Below are 20,187 nucleotides of genomic sequence, written 5' to 3'. Positions count from 1 at the left end.
ATAAAATCCAAGGCTGAACTTTCATACTCGGCTATGGTTTCAGACTTGATTTATAGCCATGTGGCCCTCGGGTTGCTTCCTTTTGATCCTAGAGGTTTATTAATCTTTCTCGAAAGGCCTCCAGTACTTGATAGGATTGTGCTATATGCTGTCAGAGCAGAGTTACACAGAATTCATATGCTGGCCTTCCTCTCTCTGATGGTGCTTACCATTTCCAAGTCCTCAAACAGGGCAGCGCTTGGAAAACAAAATCACTGCAGTCAAAGAAATCATACATGTGGGTCTACCACTGGCTCCATGAGAAATGAAAGAGGAATATAGTCTTGGCTTACTGGTAGTATTATCCCAAGTCTAGGGAAGGGGACTCCTAGAGAGTACTTAGCCTTCTCCTCATCCATCATAGTCTGTTTTGCCTGTAGCTTTCATTTGGTCGGTGTGGTGACCTTAACATGTTCTAGGTATTTCTGCCATGTTACTTCTCTATATGTAGACATGACCTCAGGTGTACAGTCACATTGGAAATATAAAAAGCCTCTCATCTGAACTGTGAAATTCAATGTGTGTTATATTTAAAACCACAATAATTGAGTGTCCATTGCAACAATAAATATTATTAGGGGGTTTCTACCCCACCATAGATCATTTAGTTCCCAAATAAAAAACACAAAACTTTTAGATTTATAATAAGCCTCCAAGTACTAGAACTGGGCAGGCATCAACCCTCTGTGCAATTTTCCTGCTTCCCTGTCAATAACCCTGAGGTATGGCTTGCCATGCCCTGCCTGGGCCACACCTGTTCTAACAGGCTGGCCCTCATGGAAATATACTCACGATCCACCTACCCTATGGGGTGGTGTCTCCTTCCTTCTCCTCCCATGTCCTTTCCTTTTCCTCGTGGACCCTGCCTGAGCCCCCAAGCCCTGGAAAACTTTGCTCTGTCCCCTCTCTTCTGCCCAGCCCATGTTGTAGGGATTTTTATTAACCAGTAAGGGATAACTCGAGAGACAAAAACAAACAAACAAAGAAAAAAAATCTGGTACAAATGAGGATCTCCTTGTCCTGGAGCAACCAGACCTTAGGGAACAGAATTTACCATTTGAATATACAGCAGGACCAGACCAACCCATTATATGCCAATCTACTTTGTAGCTGGACTCAAACCTTGGCTCTCACACCGGTTAAATGTTCAACTGTGGAGAAGTTATTTTACCTGTGTTTGACTCAATTCCCGTATCTGCACGGTGAGGATGAAAACGAGTGTTTAATTCAGACTTGTCTTGGGGACTGATGAGTTAATGTACCAGTATTTAAATATTAAATACCATCTACTTTGCATAATTAATAAAAGTCTGTGGAAAGGGCAAAATAATAAAGCCAGAAGAACATTTGATTAGAAAATAGAGCCATACAACTACCTCTAATAATAAACTGAGAATCAGGAAATGGTGGAAGACTAAGGCCAGAGAATTGGGAAATCAAGGCAAGCCTGGGCCACGTAATAAGATCCTATCTCGAAATATCAAGACAAGTCATGGTCGTAGTAATTATAAATCAAGAAATAGCCATTGTAAAGAATTTACAAAAAGCAAAGCAATGGAGCAGTGTGGATGCTGTGTGTCAAGTCCCTCTGCTGTCCATCTCTGGGACCAAGTATACACCAGATCAGTGACTGGAATGGGGTGCTGAGTGCCTGGAGCAAAGGGATGCTGGCTGAATGGCCACATTTGAACAGCACTAAAGTAGGACTAAGTGATAAGAAAAAAAAGCGATATCGAAAACATGTAAATTTTAATGTCCTCCAGAAAGGCACAACCACAATAATTTTACTGTTTGTAAAGCTGCTTGTGTCAGCAAACTTCTAATATTGGTAAGGATGCGAAAAACTCTTCTGATACAAACCAGTTGCCAATAAGAAGAACAACCACTGTCCTTACCAAGGTGACCTGGATGCTTTCAAATAGGCTGAGGCAGCCTTAAAAGCCATCAGAGTAAGTTAAACACACAGATATCTGTCATTTCAAAAAGGGGAAAATGAAGCCTGACTCCACCCCACCCCCTTTAAGGAATACCAAGACTACTCCAGCATTGAGGCTTACAAATAAAAATATGCCAAGAAACTTCATAGAATATACATTTCTCCTGTGTGCTACTGAGTGTGTGTGTGTGTGTTTTGTGTGTGTGTGTTTTGTGTGTGTGTGTGTTTTGTGTGTGTGTGTTTTGTGTGTGTGTGTGTTTTGTGTGTGTGTGTTTTGTGTGTGTGTGTGACTGTGTATGTGAGTGTGTGTGTGTTCGAATGTGTGTGCATGTGTGTGAGTGTGTGTTTGTGTGTGTGTGTGTGTGTGTGTGTGTGTCTTTGTGCACTAATGCTTCAATATGCTGCTATGGTGAATACTGTCCCCAACTCAATTATGAAGGTTAGTATTAAGCTGTAAGTAGTATGTGGAGAGTGGTCACAAAGAATAATCAGGAGTCTTCTTCTGTTAAGTTGTCTGAGACTTCCAATTGCTGCATGCTGTGAGTGGGCCTCACATCTCAGCACACTAACACTTTTATGTACAATTCCCGTGTGTTTTGCTTAAACAATTTTCTATGAAAAACTTTTAGAATTTTTTTCTCCCTTTCATTTTTTGGGGGGGAGCATGGGTCTTTTTTTTATTTTTTTGTTGTTTGTATTTTGTTTTTGTTGTGGTTGGAGGTGGTGATTTTGTTGTTGTTGTTGTTGTTGTATTTTATATTATTTATTTAATTTTTCTTTCTTATTTTAGGTCCACAGGATTTTCTGTAGCCTGTGAGGAAGTCCTAGATTTAGGACACTGGATCTGTACACCTTAGAGAATTAACCACTTCACTGCACAATTTTTGTTTTTGTTTTTTTTTTTTTTTTTTGGTTTCTGTTTTTCTTTGGAGATCTCACTGTGGGAGCAGAGGAAGCCCCAAGGAAGTGAAGCCCTGAGTGGATGTGTGCAGTAACCATGAGCATGTCCATGCCAAGGACACAAAGCCATTTATCCATGGGGAAAAGGCAAAGGCCCCCATGCCCTTGAGGCTCAGACACATGGCAAATCCTTCTCAGGATGGTGTTGATAGTGTGTGCAGAAAAAGTCTACTCTACCTTTCTCCCTGGCCCCATCTGGATATTTACAGCCTGAAGACTGCTCCCTGCAGAGACTGCTCCTACTGAGATTAGCTAAATCTGCCTCTTGTCATTTACATATACATAGTCCTCCACTCCTTGTTTATCTGCATGTAATGCCCACCTCCTTGCTGCTGTGTGCAACAACCCTGCTCCTTGCCAACTATATAATAAACATGCTCAGCTTCTGGGATACTGCATTTTCTCCAGCCCTTGGACCCAGCCTTCCCCAAGTATGTGTGTCCAATCTCATTCTTCATTGGACTTGGCAATCTCAGTCTGCTCCACTTTGAAGGAAGTGCTTACTAAACTGAAATCTAAAGGACACAGTGGATTAAGCTCCCTATCAAGTGTCTTTGGTGAGGGTTGGGGTGGGTGTGAGACCAGTTACATTCTGACTATTGCAGAAGAGTAAAGGATTCACAGTTTGCTTTTGGTAAAGGTAAGCCCCACAAGAGGCTACATTGCCAACGTTTTCCCAAGTCACTTCTAGGAGGTCAACTGACTCCTAGGTGAGTCTTTGGTTATACTGCTTCAGTTTTCTGTGGCTACACTGTCCAAATGGCACCCACTGGTCACACATGGCTATTTGAGATGAACTAAACTTAGAACTAAAATCTTCCTCTTTAGTCACAGCAGGCAAAGCAGGAGGCAAACAGCCAGCCAGAATCCATAGCCAGAAGCACAGCAGATATTGAATATTTCTATCATCTAGAAATTACTCATGGACAGCAGTGGTCTAGGTTCCTGCTGTCTGGTTTTTCCTTCAGGGAGAATTACTTGCTGTTACCAATATCCAAAGATTTATTTTTAAAGCAACTTTACCAATATATGACTTACTATCCCCCAAATTAATCCAGTTCAAGTCTACAATGCAATGGTTCCCCATAAATCTACCCAAGTTCATCGGTAGACCATGGAACAAAAGAAAGAGAGTGTATGCAGTTATGTAAAATAGTATGCAACAGTAATGACCACTGCATAATTATACTGCACTACTTTTGAATTCTTCAAAATTCATGCCTTTTATTGATAGTTGTACAAAAATACATATTCTAGAGTTGAAAAATATTATACAGTATTTCATTGAGACTTTAATATTTTTGTATCTTTTGCTAGTATTGTTAGATTTTTTATAAGAGTTTTACTTTTTTTTTTTTTTTTTGCCAATCTGGTTACTATTGATGCCATTTCAACGTTCTCAGGATTTTGACGAAAATATTACCACAATGATATAGTGATACTCATTTTCTTTAGGCATTTACATATGCATATACACATATATGGGAAGTTATATATACATATTTTTATGCTATACTGTTAGAATCCAATTCTATTATACCTCAACATATACAGTTTGCTCAATCTGATTTCTGTGAATGTCATCAGTCATAGGGAAATAGTAAGAGCCTGAATAAACATGGACAATATTTGCAGAATGCACATAAAATTGAAGGTGGTATATAAGCAAAAATGTGAAGTATATCACTTACAGCCTTCATATCGAATGCACTTTAAAATGTTTAATAGATGAAAAATATTTCAACTATCTTTCCCACTTTTTTGTTTTTTTCTTCAAAATGTGTCTCCTGGGTGTTTTGAATTATATATGCTGTTCAAGATTCTTTTGACAACTGTAATCTAATGCCTTAAATGTGTTTCTGATATTTCTATTCAGTTGATCACTGTTCAGTAATTGTACCAAGTTGATAGCTGTAATTTTATTATCACTTTCAGAATGTAAATTTCATGGGTGAGTATACACTTTTGATCCTAGCTCTTGGGTGGCATAGGCAGGTGGATCTCCTTTTTGAGGTTAATCTGGTCTACATAGCAAAACCCTATCTTAAAAAATCAATCAATAAATAAGCAAATAAATAAAAAGAATCTAAAATATTTGAAATTTGTATGAACACAACCACATCATTAATAACAATTGATTTTTATTGCAGATAATTAATATAATTAATATTTACAAAATGTTACATAGTGTCCTATGGGAACTCAATTTCATTGTAAATTAAACCTGCTTTTCTCTTTTCATTGGTTGCTCTTAGTTAACATTTTCATACACTATACAATTTATTCCGATTATTCTCTCCCCCACATCATCTCATCCCTTCCCCTATGACTTAAACATACATAGTCTTCTAAATTTAGGCTTTCCAATGTGTGATTTCTCTTTTATTTATTATACATTCCTTTACTTTTCCATCTACATTTTATGGTACCTTAATAAGAAACCCATTCTGTCATTAGCTTTATCTCAGTGTTTGGTAGGAGACATTCACATTCTTCAGTAGCTTGTCATCAGTGCAAGAAATGACATCGAGGTCTCTCTCTGTGTCTCTGTCTCTCTCTGTCCCTGTCTCTCTCTCTGTCTGTGTCTCCCACTCCCTCTATGTCTCTATGTCTCTCTGTCTCTCTGTCTCTCTCTCCATCTCCTCCCCAATTGTTTTGTTTTCTAATATAAGGTCTCAGACTGTAGTCTAGGCTAGCCTTGAACACAAGGCAATCCACCACCCTCAGCCTTGTGAGTGTTGGGATTCCAGGCATACACTATCTTGTCCAGTGAATTTTATGACTCTCTTACATCCCTTTGCCATTTCTGAATTATTTTAATTTTTAATATTGCTGTGACCCTTTTCTAGCTTCTAGATGTAGATACATTAACTTGATTAGAAGGTTTTAGTTTTTAAAGATTTATTTATTTATGTACATGAGCATTCGTTTGCAAGTGTGCCTGCATGATAGAAGAGAGCACCAGACAGAAGAGGGCATTGGATCCCGCTAAAGATAGTTGTCAGTCACCATGTGGTTGCTGGGAATTGAACTTGGGAGCAAAGGAGAAGTAGAGCTCTTAACCACCAAGCTGGCTCTCCAGCCTGATAAAAAAGATATTAAATTTCATTCTTTTTTGTGTTTGTTTGCAATCTTTCTTCTGGAGAACATTGTGATGGAATGTCCAAATGGTACTTAGTGGCAGTTGGTGTAGAAGGAGCCATACCTGTGTTGCTAATTTTTTATAGTCAAGTACACGGATACAAACAGTCTACTCCAGGGAGAATCTTGACTGTTTCTCTGTTGGATGGGTTCCCTCCTCTTTTTCTTTAATTGTAAAATGTTACTCAGGTTTTGTAATTTAATGATGAAGTTGGGGCTCAAAAAATTCATACTGTTTTGAAGAAAGCATGCTGTACCTTAAAACTTTATCTTAGAGCAATTTAAGTAGTATAGGAATGACTTATTTTTTAAAAGCTTTGAAAGAACTCATAACTAATGTACTGCGAAAATATCACCTAGCTCACCCAACTGTTTTCTGTTTCTGACTCTGTGTTTTTATTACATGCCTGTGCAAAGTCAGGAAAGCATGACTATTAAATCAATTAGTCATTCACTTGCAGCTCAGAATAATGGCTTTTTGTTGGTTCCTTTGTTTGCAGGCTAGGGATGAAACCCAGGCCAAACCCTTTACCACTAAGCTGAATAACTAACACTGAACAGTGTTTCTTAAAATGTAATAAAAATCAATTTAACCTTTCGCTGACCACAGCGAAACCTTTTTGCTGTTTTTTAGTGGTTAATAGTCTGCCAGTTTGTCCTGATTTGTCAGAATGCATACTACTTTTGTGTTGGATTACTTTATACGATTGTGTTTTTACTTTCTTACTGTGTTTTGGCTCATTACTTCCGTGCTAGGCATTTTGGGTACAGAGTTAATATGTGTTCGTTGTTACTCTAGTTTCCTTCTGAGAGGACTAGTGTGGAACATTGGCTTTTATTTTTCTGACCTTGTCTCTGTAGAACACTATTCTTTTTATTTAAATGTAAATGTAATGGGAGAATATGCTGTCATAGAATTCATGCTCTTGTTTCTTCTTTCAGCAGAAGGGCATTTGTCTATTTCTATATACAATTAGTTTGTGTAACTAAAGAGCATGTTTTAACCCTTTGTTCTCTGTATACTCTCCATATGTTGCGTAGTCTGCTTTACTTCTCCTGTGCCCCTGTCAGCCGTGGACTTTCTTTTCAATTTGTCTGAAGATTCTGTCATATATTATAGTGCCTTCACCTGCAGTCATATTTCTCAGGGTCCCCTGCTGTTCCCATATGTGCTTACAGAGGGAGCTTCCAGGATGTTATGACCCACCCATAGGTTCCTATTCTCAGCATTCAGTTTAATTCTTGCTGATCATCTGCTCTCAGTGTCCTGGGATTCTTAGTCATCTCAGCACTTGCCCTTTGCAGAGAGCCCTCCTGCCTGAGTCATGTAGCCAACCCTGTGCAGTCAATGGCCTTGCTGAGGTACATTTTGTCACAGGCTGATTGGAGATACTTTGTTGGACTTCCTAGATAAGCCATTGCATCATCTAAATGAAATAGGACTCTGGCAGGCAGTTTGGGGAAAGTTCTCTCGTTAGCCTCCTCCCCGACCAGGGTGAAATTAGTACAAGCAGTTCTCTCTGTGTCTCCTTCATTTAATCTCAAATGTTCCCTTGTTGCTTCCAGAGGAGCTTGAGGTCAGATGTCCACCAGATGGGACCGAGCTCAAGCCCCACCAGTTCTTTAGTTTGGAGCAGCTGGAGTAAAAGGAAGCTCTGGTTTTAATCTTTTTCTTCCAGAATCCTTCTGCCTTAATTACATCCCACCACCATCCTGGAGGTTCAAGACTCACACTCCTTTAAATACAGGAGGAGTGGAGGAGGCAGCTGAGTCTTCTCTGTGCAGTTCAGAGATTGGAGATGTCTTTGGTAGAGTAGGGTGGGGTTTAAGCTACTCCGGAGTGTAAGAGAGATCTCACTTCTTTGTCAGGACACTCATCATCCTGACTCCTTATTTCTCTCCATAAAATGGGGAAAGAGCAGTAACAGCCCATGTGTATTTGTGTGAGTTAAGAGAGGAGACTTTGAGAAACCTTTAAAGGAAACCACGTGCCTGATACAAACTCACTGCTTCTTTGCTGAGCTACATGGACGAGCCTCAAGCTTACCAAGATGGTGATGGTTCCTGGATATTCGGAAGTATCTCTTAGTCCTGTGGTTCCAGGGAGGAAAATGGGGAAAGAACAAGAAGATGGGCATTCTCCAAACCTCAGTGCTCTGGTTAAGGTATTAACTATCCAGGTGACTGTCGTGGGACTGTTCTGGAAACAATGGTCCTGTCTACAACTACCCATTCTATTGACCTGTACTTTAGTGGATGGCGTCCTTGAAATTGATCAGTTGTGACATAAACGTGGTTGGCTCTAGAAGAGCTGCATAATTTCAGTTATGCCTTAGCATCTTGTCTGTGAAATGGGAACAAATGTGTGCCTGCTCTTGCTATGCTGTTTTTCCTTCTGTCACAAGGGAGTGGTGTCAGCTCATAGGGATGTAAGCATGCTTTGCGGACAACCTGGATGTGAACTACTCTCTGATGTCCTACTCACCCCAGAAATCTTAGATGTTCTTAGAATTCTTGAATTCTTAGAATTCATGCCTCTTACCTGAGGATTGGAATCAGCCGCACATGCCAGGAGGACCACTAATACACCTTTCAGTCCTCTCTGCTGTTCTATTCTTGCCTGCATTCGATGACTGACCTGGCTGCACAAGCAAGGCCCTAGTTCTCATATGTTCTTTCATTTTCATCCTGGGAATATTCCCAACCTGTGATCCTCGTTACACCAACCTGCCTTTCAGAATTGATGAGTGCACTTCTCTGAGACAGTCTCTGTTTGCTAAGCAGGCACCTTTCTTTTTCAAAGAGATCATCTGTTTCTCTCAGGGTTCTAGTTCTCTCTCTTTGGAATCAGCAGCTTAGATTTAGAAGACTAAAGCAGTTTTTATTTTTTAGGGATTATTGTTTTTTTTCCTTGTTTCTTTTTTTTTTTTTACCTTACATCCTAATAAGCCCCTCATCCCTCTTCTCCTCCCAGTTCAACACTTACAAATCCTTCCCCCACTACCTCCTCCTCCTCCCTTCTTCTTAGAGAAGGGGAAGTACCACTTGGGTACTGCCACACCCTGGAACCTCCCATTCATAGCAAGACTAAGCGCATCCTCTCCCACCGAGGCACAAACAGGCCGTCCAGTTAGGGGAAGAAGATCCAATAGCAGGCAACAGAGTTGGCAACAATCTCTACTCCAATTGTTAGGGGACTCACATGAAGACCAATTAGCACATCTGCTACTATGTGTAGGAGGCCTAGGTCTAGCTCCCTGTATGCTCTTTGTTTGATGGTTCAATCTCTGTGAGCCCCTGTGAGTCCCAGTTAGTTGACTCTGTAGTAGAAGACTAAAATGTTTTATAGGTCAATATGGATGGATAAGTGCATGTGCAAAGAACTCTAACTTCTATGAAATTTACAATGCCATGAAAACACTTCAGCAAAGATTTTGGCATACTATTTACAATGTCTTGAACACCATTCCTCACAGAACAGGCGTGATGGAAATCCCTTAGTAACTGAAGAGGCATAGGCATGAAGGAGGAGAAATACTTGCTTACTGTATTGTTTGTAAGGAAAAAAACCTCTTAACTGAGCTTAAAAATCCGGTTGCGAGCCAAGAATTGCATGTTCCAGGAACACGCCTCTTCCTGTCACCATATCAAGGTACCAGACCGTTGGCTGCTTGTGGAGCCGGTATCTTTCTAACCCATGTGTGAGCAGGAGTTTGTGGGAGACAAGTACTTAGGTCAGGGATCAATCAGAACCTGGTACAGGCCTTGGGTGTCTGGCATCATTAGTTACAGATCTGCCAAAATGCTTTGGGGAAGGTTTTAATTTAAATCCCAAGTTTATTTCAACGAAATCTCCCTGATACGATCTGTTGGGAATTTAGAGTGAACTAGACAAGTGTTCATTTTGGAGGGCATTTGTGAATTAGACAGTAGGTCCATAAACAACAGCCAAACAAACAACTAAAACAACAACCCATTCTGGGTGTATGACTCTCAGGATGCCCCTACTCACTTCAGAGCTCTCAGTGAAAGGGTTGAAGAATCTTTGTTGGCTACATCAATTTTTTTTATTGACATGTAAATGCAGAAGATTAGAGTCTACTACAGGAATGGCAGGATCATTTAGGTGATTAGTGAAAACATCACTTTTAGAGAACTCCTACAGGAAGACCCCTTCATTCTGTCCTGTTGGGTTTAGCAGTCCAGGGACATATAAGGAATTGATTTCTGTATGTGAAATGGGTTTGCTCCACTGAGGAAGTTCGGTGGGAGCAGGATGGAAGGGACAGGATTGTGAGTGGGGGGCTGGCAACAAGGTGCAGAACCAAGACCATGGCCAGGTGCCCAGCGGCCTACCTGTGGGATGTGAGCTAGCTGCCCCCTAAGGATGCCTTCAGGTGAGGACAGGTGGGGGTGGCTTGTGCCCTGCTGAGCCGGTTTAGGAGAGTTTCAAACACAATCCCAATGCTCGCACTGGCGCCTGAACAGATCCCCGCGGCCTGTAGGGGGCAGCGTGCAGCTCAGCAGGCGATGGCCGTGGGCAGATCATGGTGTGCCTTGGGGCGCTCAGAAGCAGCCCTGGGCCTCCACAGAGCCACGAGAGGGGACTTAGGGGCCTTGTTGGAGCCCGGACCTCCGCATTACGCGCCTCCCCGCGTTGCCCGTGTTGCGGAGTGGCTGCATGTATCCTCCCCACCTCGGCTCCACCGAGCATGAGCCTGGACTGAGGGCACACAGAGCTCTTCAGTGAGCGTGGGACCTTAAGGCACTGGGAATTCGTAGGTGAGCGCAGGGCCTGACGGGAAGCAGCGCGCACGACTTTTTTGGCGACTGCAGTGGCGCGTGTGCTTGGGCGTGGTTTTCTTTCACAAGTGCCAGCAGTGGGGCCGCCGCTGAGAGTGACTAAACTCTCTCTCCCTCTCCGACCGCCGCAGGCCAAAGAGGTGATTCTGCCTGCATGATGTCCTCCTTGCTGGAGGCGAGCTCTTTGCAGGCGCCACATCGCGATCAAAAAGAGGAAGAAAAAAAGAAAAGAAAACGTGGAAGAAGCAGCCAGGTAAGGGGGCAGTAGCGGCGCTGGGGTCACCTGGGCCACGGTCCGGCGTGCTTTGACAGTGGCGGGGTTTCCAGTGGTGACCTCAGCCTCGGAGTGTCCAGGGACATAACCCGGGCCAGTCCTGCCAGGGTACCTCGAGGCATGGCATTCGCACAGACCCCTAGCCTTGCCGCAGGTCTGGTCCCCAGGGACAGCAAGCTGCCAGAGCAGCAGCATCAATGTAGGTAGGAGACCCGCGGGCATTCTTGAACTCACTCTCCCAGCCCTGGGGAAGCAGTGCCAAAAGGAGGCGTTGCAAAGTGAGCCCATTGGGTAGGGGAAGCGAGGATTCAGGGATGTTTGGAGAGCTGAAGCAGGGATTGCAAAGCCCATGGCATTGAGAAAGATTGGACAGGTGATTTGGAGTGTGCATGAGAGCTGTGCTCTGACATCCCCAGAGCAACTTGGGGCTCTCACCTCTCTCTAGATTGACTTGAATTAAATGGCCTTGTACCTCCCAGGGCAGGACAGGCTTTTCAGAGGCAGCTTAGCCTGGTGGCGCGCTCCCTGTAATGTTTCTATTGTATGTTAAAGAACGGGAATCGGGGATCGTGGGAATATATTTTCTTAAAACCTCAGGCAATGAATATATATATTATTTAATAGATTTCTTCTAATCTATTTGTAATTGGTTGCCCCTTGCAAGGGATTGTATTGGGAGGATGTAAAATACCCCTCCTTCAATTACTTGGAGAAAGGGAACAGAAACAGAGATTCCCTCTTTTTTAGCCTGCAAAGCTCTGAGAGATTACAGCTCCGCATAATTTAATTCTTCCCCTACCTGCTCTGAGCAGGCCTCCAGATCAGCAAGTGCCTTTGGAATGGTTTTGCTTGTTTTCGTTTATTTTCCATGGTGCTGTTTAGAAGGCCACGAATTGCTAGGTGAATTTTAAATTTCAGGAGGTGACACCCAGAGTTTATGGTGGTTTCGTTCAAATATTGCAGTGTAGTTGCAGCATAAAAAATATTTCCTGTGACAAGAAGTGGAAAAAGAAAGTTGATAAGCTAAGAAAAGTAAAGCCTTGAGCCAGACCAACCATTTGGCTTCCTCAAATATGGAGCAAGCATGGAATGTTGCTTTTTCAGAATCGAAAGGGTTTTTAGAATAGGGCAGTGAATACTGTGTGGTGCTAACCCGTCCTTTTTGTGGCTGACAACAATTAGGATACAGGTCAGAATGTGCCAACAGCACAGAGTTGGCGCTGGAGGTATTTGAACTCAGAAGTGCTCAGGAACTGTGAACGTTTCTCTGTTATCACCCTGGATCCATCTAGTGAAGTAGAGCACTTTGATTCCGTGTAAGAGGCCGTTGTGAGGGCTGGAGAGATGGCTCAGTGGTTAAGAGCACTAAGTGTTCTTCCAGAGGTCCTGAGTTCAAATCCCAGCAACCACATGGTGGCTCACAACCATCTGTAATGAGATCTGATGCCCTCTTCTGGTGTGTTTGAAGACAGCTGCATTGTCTAACGTATAAGTAAGTATATTGTACAAAAAAAAAAAAAAAAAAAAAGAGGCCATTGTAAAACTGCATCTAGCCTTGTCATCTACTGCTTTAGTTTCTATGCAGACAGGGCTCAGTTGGAGAGCTTCAAGATCAAGTTCATTGCCTGTCTTTAAAGATCAAGTGTATCACCTAACTTTTTTTTTCTTTTTTTTTTTCCGGAGCTGGGGACCGAACCCAGGGCCTTGCGCTTGCTAGGCAAGTGCTCTACCACTGAGCTAAATCCCCAACCCCCATCACCTAACTTTTAAACCAAGAAATGTAGTGTCTTTTTTGCTGCTTGTGTAGCTTTTAGTGATGTATCTTATCTCCTAGTACATCCTTTGTTTCCATGATAGTTGTTTTCAAGTATATATGATTACCGATCCTGTTTGTAGACCTATTCAATATTTCTGCTTTTATTGGTTAAATATTTTTGGTGAATTTGCATTGTGATATCAGTAAAATCCTATGTGAATGTTTTAGAGAATATACCGGTTTGTGTAATTTGCCCTCAAGGATTTTTGGTGGCCTGTATTCGCGTTTAAAAGACTCGAATTTATACCATCCATAGCAGGATTGATAGGGAAGCACAATGGACAGTGACAGTGTTGTTCCCGTTGACAGTTGTGGGAGCCAAGAAAGAAGTGTGACTTGCATATTTGCGACTAACAAAATCGAGACTGAGTATCATTACTGTTGAAGCCCATGTAAAAATGATGAAATTTTCAGAAATCACCAGTTAAGAAATCGTAGTGTTGCTTAAATGGAATCTGAGTTTCAAAGTTATGTTTCATTTTTCTTTATTCCTTAATGAAGCTTTTTATTAAGTTTTTTATTCACCATTTCACCCTTAGATGCACAGTGCTAAGATCATAGTAGGTGCTCAATAAATCACTTAACCATCAGGGCAGAGGAATGGTAAGAAAGTATGTATTTTCTATACATTCTGTTAGTTTTGGGAACAGGTGGTTTTAGGTTTACCAGTCATATCTTGGTATCTTGTCCCACATAAGACAACTTGACAGAATCCCCTTTCTGGCCATTATGTTCAAGTTATTTTTGTCTTAAGCCTTCTTGAAAATCATGGAAGTAGTGTAGAAACTTGATTGTACCTGCAATATAGCAAAAAAGGTCAGTCTAGATAGGTAAGCAGTTATGTTTCTCCATGAGCTGATGTCTTAAAACATGTAAATTTTAGGAATTTAGTGTTGTGTTTTCTAAAGATACATCGTACAACATACAGATAACATTGTAATAGAATAAAGGAATCTTTTGATTTAGCACCAAATTCCATAAAGCAACGACTACTGCACAGCTCTCTTGGCCATATGAATAGCAGAAATTGTATTTCACTTTTTTAAAGCAGTAACAAAAGTACTTAAGGTTAAGCGGAGCCCATGGGAAAAGGTCCCGGTGGTGTTTCTCTTTGGTTTCTTGTGCTCTTTCTAGAGAATGGCTTTAAGAAATAAGTGCGGTCAGGTGGTCAGTGTGGCCAGGCAGTCATGAGCAGATGGTTAAGCAATGTGCTAGGACCCCATAGACCAGTGAGCCCAGCTGAAGAGGAGAGGCTAGGCAGTGAGCCCAGCTGAAGAGCAAAGGCTAGCCAGTGAGCCTAGCTGAAGAGCAAAGGCTAGCCAGTGAGCCTGACTGAAGAGCAGAGTCTAGCCATTGAGCCTGACTGAAGAGCAGAGGCTAGCCAGTGAGCATGACTGAAATGCAGAGGCTAGCCCATGAGGCTGACTGAAGAGTAGAGGCTAGCCAGTGAGCCTCGCTGAAGGCTGAAGAGCAGAGTCTAGCCCATGAGGCTGACTGAAGAGCAGAGGCTAGCCAGTGAGCCTGACTGAAGAGCAGAGGCTAGCCAGTGAGCCATGCTGAAGGCTAATGAACAGTGATTTTAACATTTATATATAAGTTCTTCAGTTTTCCTAAAAGTTTGTACAAAAGTTTGCCTCCAAAAAGATTGCTTAAAAAGTTCTCTTTGCACTCTTCTTATCTCCTTTCCTCTTGCTCTTATGTCACAATAATTTCCTTACTCTCAAGGCCTTATTCTCAACACTATGCCTTTACTTCTAAGTTCTTCTTGAGTTTTGTCCTCTTCGGTTCAGTTCTGTGTAAAAAGCTTTCTCTTGCTTTGTCCTCAGCATTTGTATATCTTTCTGAATACATCATCACATGATAAAAAGTTCACCACAAGTTTGCACACGAATTCAAATCATAAGTTGAATAATAAGTTTACAACAGAGAATATTTACATGCATATCCATTAAGAGTAATTATCAGGATAAACTGTCATCATCTGTCACTGGCTCTACAGGTTCGTGGAGAGTAAAAACTGTAATTTTTGTGAGAAAAGAGTAAGTGAAATTACCTATAGGCAAATCCAGTCAATTTTTTATGTTTGGTCCTTGCACCTATATTAAGTCATTAATTCTCTTTTTATGAATTTTGGTTAATTGGTTTATACGCTCTTAGAATGGGCTCTAATTTGGAGATGCCCGCTTGGTATTGCAGAAGTAATTTACTCATGACACTTTAAGAATGGCAGAGTTTTCAATGCAATTTTGATTATCAGAGAGAACATAAGAGCAGTCCTATTATAAACGGGCTTTGAATTACTAATCTAATTTTAGGAATTCTTTTACAATCATCATTAAGAAGTAAGAAATCATCTATTTGTCGATACAACATCACTCCAAGACAATACATCTTTGTTCTTCTGTGGTGATCTGTTCAATAAGTAGACTAAAGAGCATGAAAAATACAGAGGCAGATGCTTACAGCCGACCACTTAGCTGAGAACAGGATCCTCAATGGAGGAGTAAGAGAAAGGATTGAGGGAGCTGAAGGGGTTTACAGCCCCATAAGAACAACAATAAGGAACACCCAGAGCTCCCAGGGCTGACACTATCATCCAAAGAGTACACATGGACAGACCCATGACTATAGCTGCATATGTAGAAGAGGATGGCCTTGTTGGGCACCAATGGGAGGAGAAGCCCTTAATCTTATCAAGGCTTGATGCCCCAGTGTAGGGGAAAGTCAGAACAGGGAGGCAGGTAGGCCTGGGTGGTTGGGTGGGTGTGGTAACACCCTCATAGTAGAAGGGGGAGGGGGAGTATAAGGGGTTTTATGGATGGGAAACCAGCAAAAGGGATAACATTTGAAATGTAACAAAATCCCTCTCTGGGGAGGGGACAGCGGATAAGGTGCTGCTAGCCCCCTACTTCCCTGCTGCCTCCCTTTGTTCGTGACTCTGGTGCCAGGTGTCAGCCTGGGACTCTCCATGGGCTGCTGCTGGCACTGGTGCTGGCGTTCAGGTCCAAGAGCATGATGAGCAAGGAGCACATAGTTTGTCCCGATTCAGAGCTGGGCCAGTGGCCACCAGAGGACAAGCACACCTTCCTGTATGATCATGAGGTCTTCCTGGGCAAGGAGGACTCCAAGACCTTTGATAGCTAAGCCTGGATGAGAGCAAGGAGAGGCTGGGGAAAATTGTTGATCCAATAGACAGTGATGGAGGCGGCCTTGTTACTACTGAGCAGCTGAAAATTTGGATCAAACAGGTACCAAAAAGATACATCTACCATAATGTGGCTAAACTCTGGAAGGATTATGATAGGGACATAGACGAAAAGATCTCCTGGGAAGAATACAAGCAGTCCACTTATGGCTACTACCTGGGAAACCTTGCTGAATTCCAAGATAGCTCTGATCATCACACCTTTAAAAAAATGCCTCCATGAGATGAGAGGAGGTTTAAGGCTTCAGACATTGACAGCAACCTGACAGGTACTCGGGAGGGATTCATTGCCTTTCTGAACCCAGAGCAGTTGAAACATATGAAGGAGATTGTAGTTCTGGAAACCCTGGAGGATATCGACAAGAACAGGGAAGGACTTGTGGACCAGGATGAGTATATTGTGGACATGTTTTTCCCATGAGGACAATGGCCCTGAGCCAGACTGGGTTTTGTCCAAATGGGAGCAGTTCAATGATTTCCCAGATCTGAACAAGGATGGGAAGCTGGACAAGGATGAGATTCGCCACTGAAAGGATGAGATGCTAACCAAGGAGGAGATTCTACAAAACTGGAACATGTTTGTGGGAAGTCAAGCCATCAATTACAAGGAAGATCTTACCAAAAATCGTGATGAACTTTGAAAGCCACTCATCCTCATGTGGCCTACCGTCATGGGCTTTGTGCAGATGTTCTGGGTGATTACTATAGTTGTCAGTTGTATAGCAGTTGTGTCCCTAAACCATGAGAAACCTTACTAAAGCTCAAATCACACATTGCACCTCAAACAATAATAGTTCTACACCCCACTTTCATCAATGGACAGTTCGGGGAAACAGAAATTAACCAGAGACATAGAGAAACTAACAGAAGTTATGAAACAAATGGATTGAACAGATATTTATAGAATATTCCACCCTAAAACCAAAGGATATACCTTCTTCTCATCACCTCATGGTACCTTCTCCAAAATTGACCATATAATCAGTCACAAAACAGGCCTCAACTGATACAGGAAGATAAAAGTAATCTCATTCATCCTATTGGATAACAATGGACTAAGGCTGGTCATCAATAACAACAAAAATGACAGAAAGCCCATATATACATGGAAGATGAATTCAATGTCAACTTAGTCATGGAAGAAATAAGAAAGAAATTAAAGACTTCTTAGAATTTAGTGAAAATGAAGATACAATATACCCAAACTTATGGGACACAATGAAAGCAGCACTGAGAGGAACACTCATAGCTCTGAGTGCCTGCAAAAAGAAACAGGAGAAAGCATATGTCAGCAGCTTGACAGCACACCTAAAAGCTCTAGAACAAGCATTAAATAAACCCAAGAGCAGTAGAAGGCAGGAAATAATCAAACTCAGGGATGAAATCAACCAAGAAGAAACAAAAAGGTCTCTACAAAGAGTCAACAAAACCAGGAGCTGGTTCTTTGAGAAAATCAATAAGATAGATAAACCCTTAGGCAGACTAACCTGAGGTCACAGAGAGTGTATGCCAATTAGCAAAATGAGGTCTGAAGAGGGAGTCACAATAACAGAATCTGAGGAAATTAAATAAACTCATCAGATTGTACTACAAAAACCTATATTCAACACAACTCGAAATTGTGTAAGAGATGGACAATTTTCTAGACCGATACCAGATACCAAAGTTAAATCAGGAACAAATAAACCATGGAAAAACCCCATAACTCCTAAAGAAATAGAAGCAGTTATTAAAAGTCTCCCATCCAAAAAGAGCCCAGGACCTGATGGGTTTAGTGCAGAATTCTATTAGACCTTCATGGAAGACTTCATACCAATACTGTGCAAACTATTCCACAAAACAGAAACAGACAGAGTACTACCAAGTCCCTTCTATGAAGCCACAACTACTCTTACACCTAAACCACACAAAGATACAACAAAGATAGAGAACTTCAGACCAATTTCCTTTATGAATATTGATGCAAAAATGCTCAATAAATTTCTTGCAAACTGAATCCAAGTACACATCAAAACAATCATCCATCTTGATCAAGTAGGCCTCATCACAGGGATGCAGGAATGTTTTAATATACGGAAATCCATCAACGAAATACACCATGTAAACAAACTCAATGGAAAAAAACCCATGATCATTTCATTAGATGCTGAGAAATCATTTGACAAAATTCAATACCCTTTCATGAATAAAGTCCTGGATAGATCAGGAATTCAAGGCCTATATCTTAACATAGTAAAAGCAAAATACAGCAATCCAGTAACTCACATCAAACTAAATTGAGAAAACTTGAAGGAAAATCAGGTTTTCTAAAATCAGGGACTAGACAAGGCTGCCCACTCTCTCCCTACTTTTTCAATATGGCACTTGAAGTCCTAGCTATAGCAATCAGACAATGAAAGTAGGTCAAAGGGATACAAATTAGAAGGGAAGAAGTGAAAATACTAATATTTGAAGATGATATGATAGTATACTTACGTGACACGAAACTTCCACCAGAGCATTACTTAATCTGATCAACAAATTCAGCAAACTGTTGGAGTATAAAATTAACTCAAAGAATTAAGTATCCTTCCTCTATTCAATGGGTAAACAGGCTGAGAAAGAAATTAGGGAAATGATACCCTTCACAATAGGCCCAAATAATATAAATTATCTTTCAGTTACTTTAACGAAACAAGTGAAAGACTCACATGGGGTCGGGGGGGGGGGGGCGCTGGAGGGGGACTTATGGACTGGAAACCTGGAAAGGGAATAACATTTGAAATGTAAATAAAGAAATATATCAATTAAAAATCAAATTTAAAAAAAACTAAGAAATAATCAAAAAAAGAAAATGTGAACAAGAAAGAAATTTTTGGATTTGAAAAACGATGAATGCCAGGTATTTGAAAAACTGTATGACCATGGTAAACCCTTTAATATACTTGAGAAATTTTTTTTACTTGTTAATGAACTGGGTCTGCTTTTTGTTTTTTTGTTTTTTTTTTCCATAGTGAATAGAAATATAGTCCCTTTCTGACTGTAAGGCTAGGAATCCAGATGTAGTGGAATTTATTATTTGTTCAGTCCTGAACCATTGAGCCTGCCTCTAACACAGCTTATGCTAAGGCAACAGGCCAAGGGGACATCTAAGCCAGAGACCGAACTATCTGGACTAACAATTACAGGTGAAATTCCTACTTGTAAATGGGAGGAGAGGAATAAAGGATACCTGTGAGGATTGAAAAAAAATGAAATATACCCAAAAAAAATCCAATAAAAATGTCAAAAACAAAAAGAAGAAATAAAAGAACTTAGAAAATGCAAAAGATTGGGGTGCCATTCCACAGTCATGATGTGTTTCTTCTGTGATAGCTTACAGATTAACTCACCTCTCTATTATTGTTTTCTTATTTGAAAGTAAGTAATGGCATCATCTGTGGACTGGTTGGTAAGAACAAAAGCTTTGCCTAACTTGAATAATAGGTCTCTCCAGAGCATGTGCTTAACATTCTAAGCACAGAGATATTTGCTGAGGGGAGTAAAAACAATATCCAGACATAAAACAGTGATTTAAAAAAATTCTGTACGCTGGTATTAAAGGCATGTTGCAACTTTAACCAGCTTTGTAGGTATTTCTATTAAACAAACGAAGAAACAAAAATCCTATTACAGTTCTAGCAGTTGCAAACAACAAAGAGAGAGCTGTGAGGTAGTGTGTGCTGCTTCTTTCCCCAGATACCTCTGGGCCTCAGGCCTGCATCCAGTGAGCTGGACCTAAGAGCAGCCTAGTTGAAATTCTTACTGCCATGGCAGGATTCTGCAGGAATATTTTCCTTTGACAACAAGGAACTTGTGTGGAGGAGACCTCTTGGTGGATCCTCAAGGACTCTGCAGTTCCTATTCTACAGGGAGAAGCCCTGCCAGGTCTTTGAGTAAGGCCAGCCAGTTGTTTGGGGAAATCTCTGGTCTTGTGGCAGGGGTCAAGGAATGGGTGAAAGAATGGCAGCTCCGCTGAGAGCAAAGGCTACCCC

The 20,187-nt window shown here is 41.3% G+C and overlaps 1 non-coding gene across 1 annotated transcript in view; it reads left to right on the top strand.

Annotated features, from left to right (window-relative positions):
- The first annotated feature begins 11,005 nt into the window (after positions 1-11,005).
- LOC148001990 (uncharacterized) overlaps positions 11,006-20,187 on the top strand; it is a 66,713-nt gene continuing 57,531 nt past the window's right edge. Inside the window, exon 1 of the transcript XR_015634182.1 lies at positions 11,006-11,132. This is a non-coding gene — a transcript (uncharacterized LOC148001990). The remainder of the gene's footprint in view (positions 11,133-20,187) is intronic.

This window comes from Rattus norvegicus, chromosome 12 (assembly GCF_021556685.1).
Source record: "Rattus norvegicus strain SHRSP/BbbUtx chromosome 12, alternate assembly SHRSP_T2T, whole genome shotgun sequence".
In the NCBI taxonomy this organism is placed as follows: Eukaryota; Metazoa; Chordata; class Mammalia; order Rodentia; family Muridae; genus Rattus; species Rattus norvegicus.
Note: the sequence above shows the minus strand (reverse complement) of the source record. Positions and strands in the feature narration are given on the sequence as shown.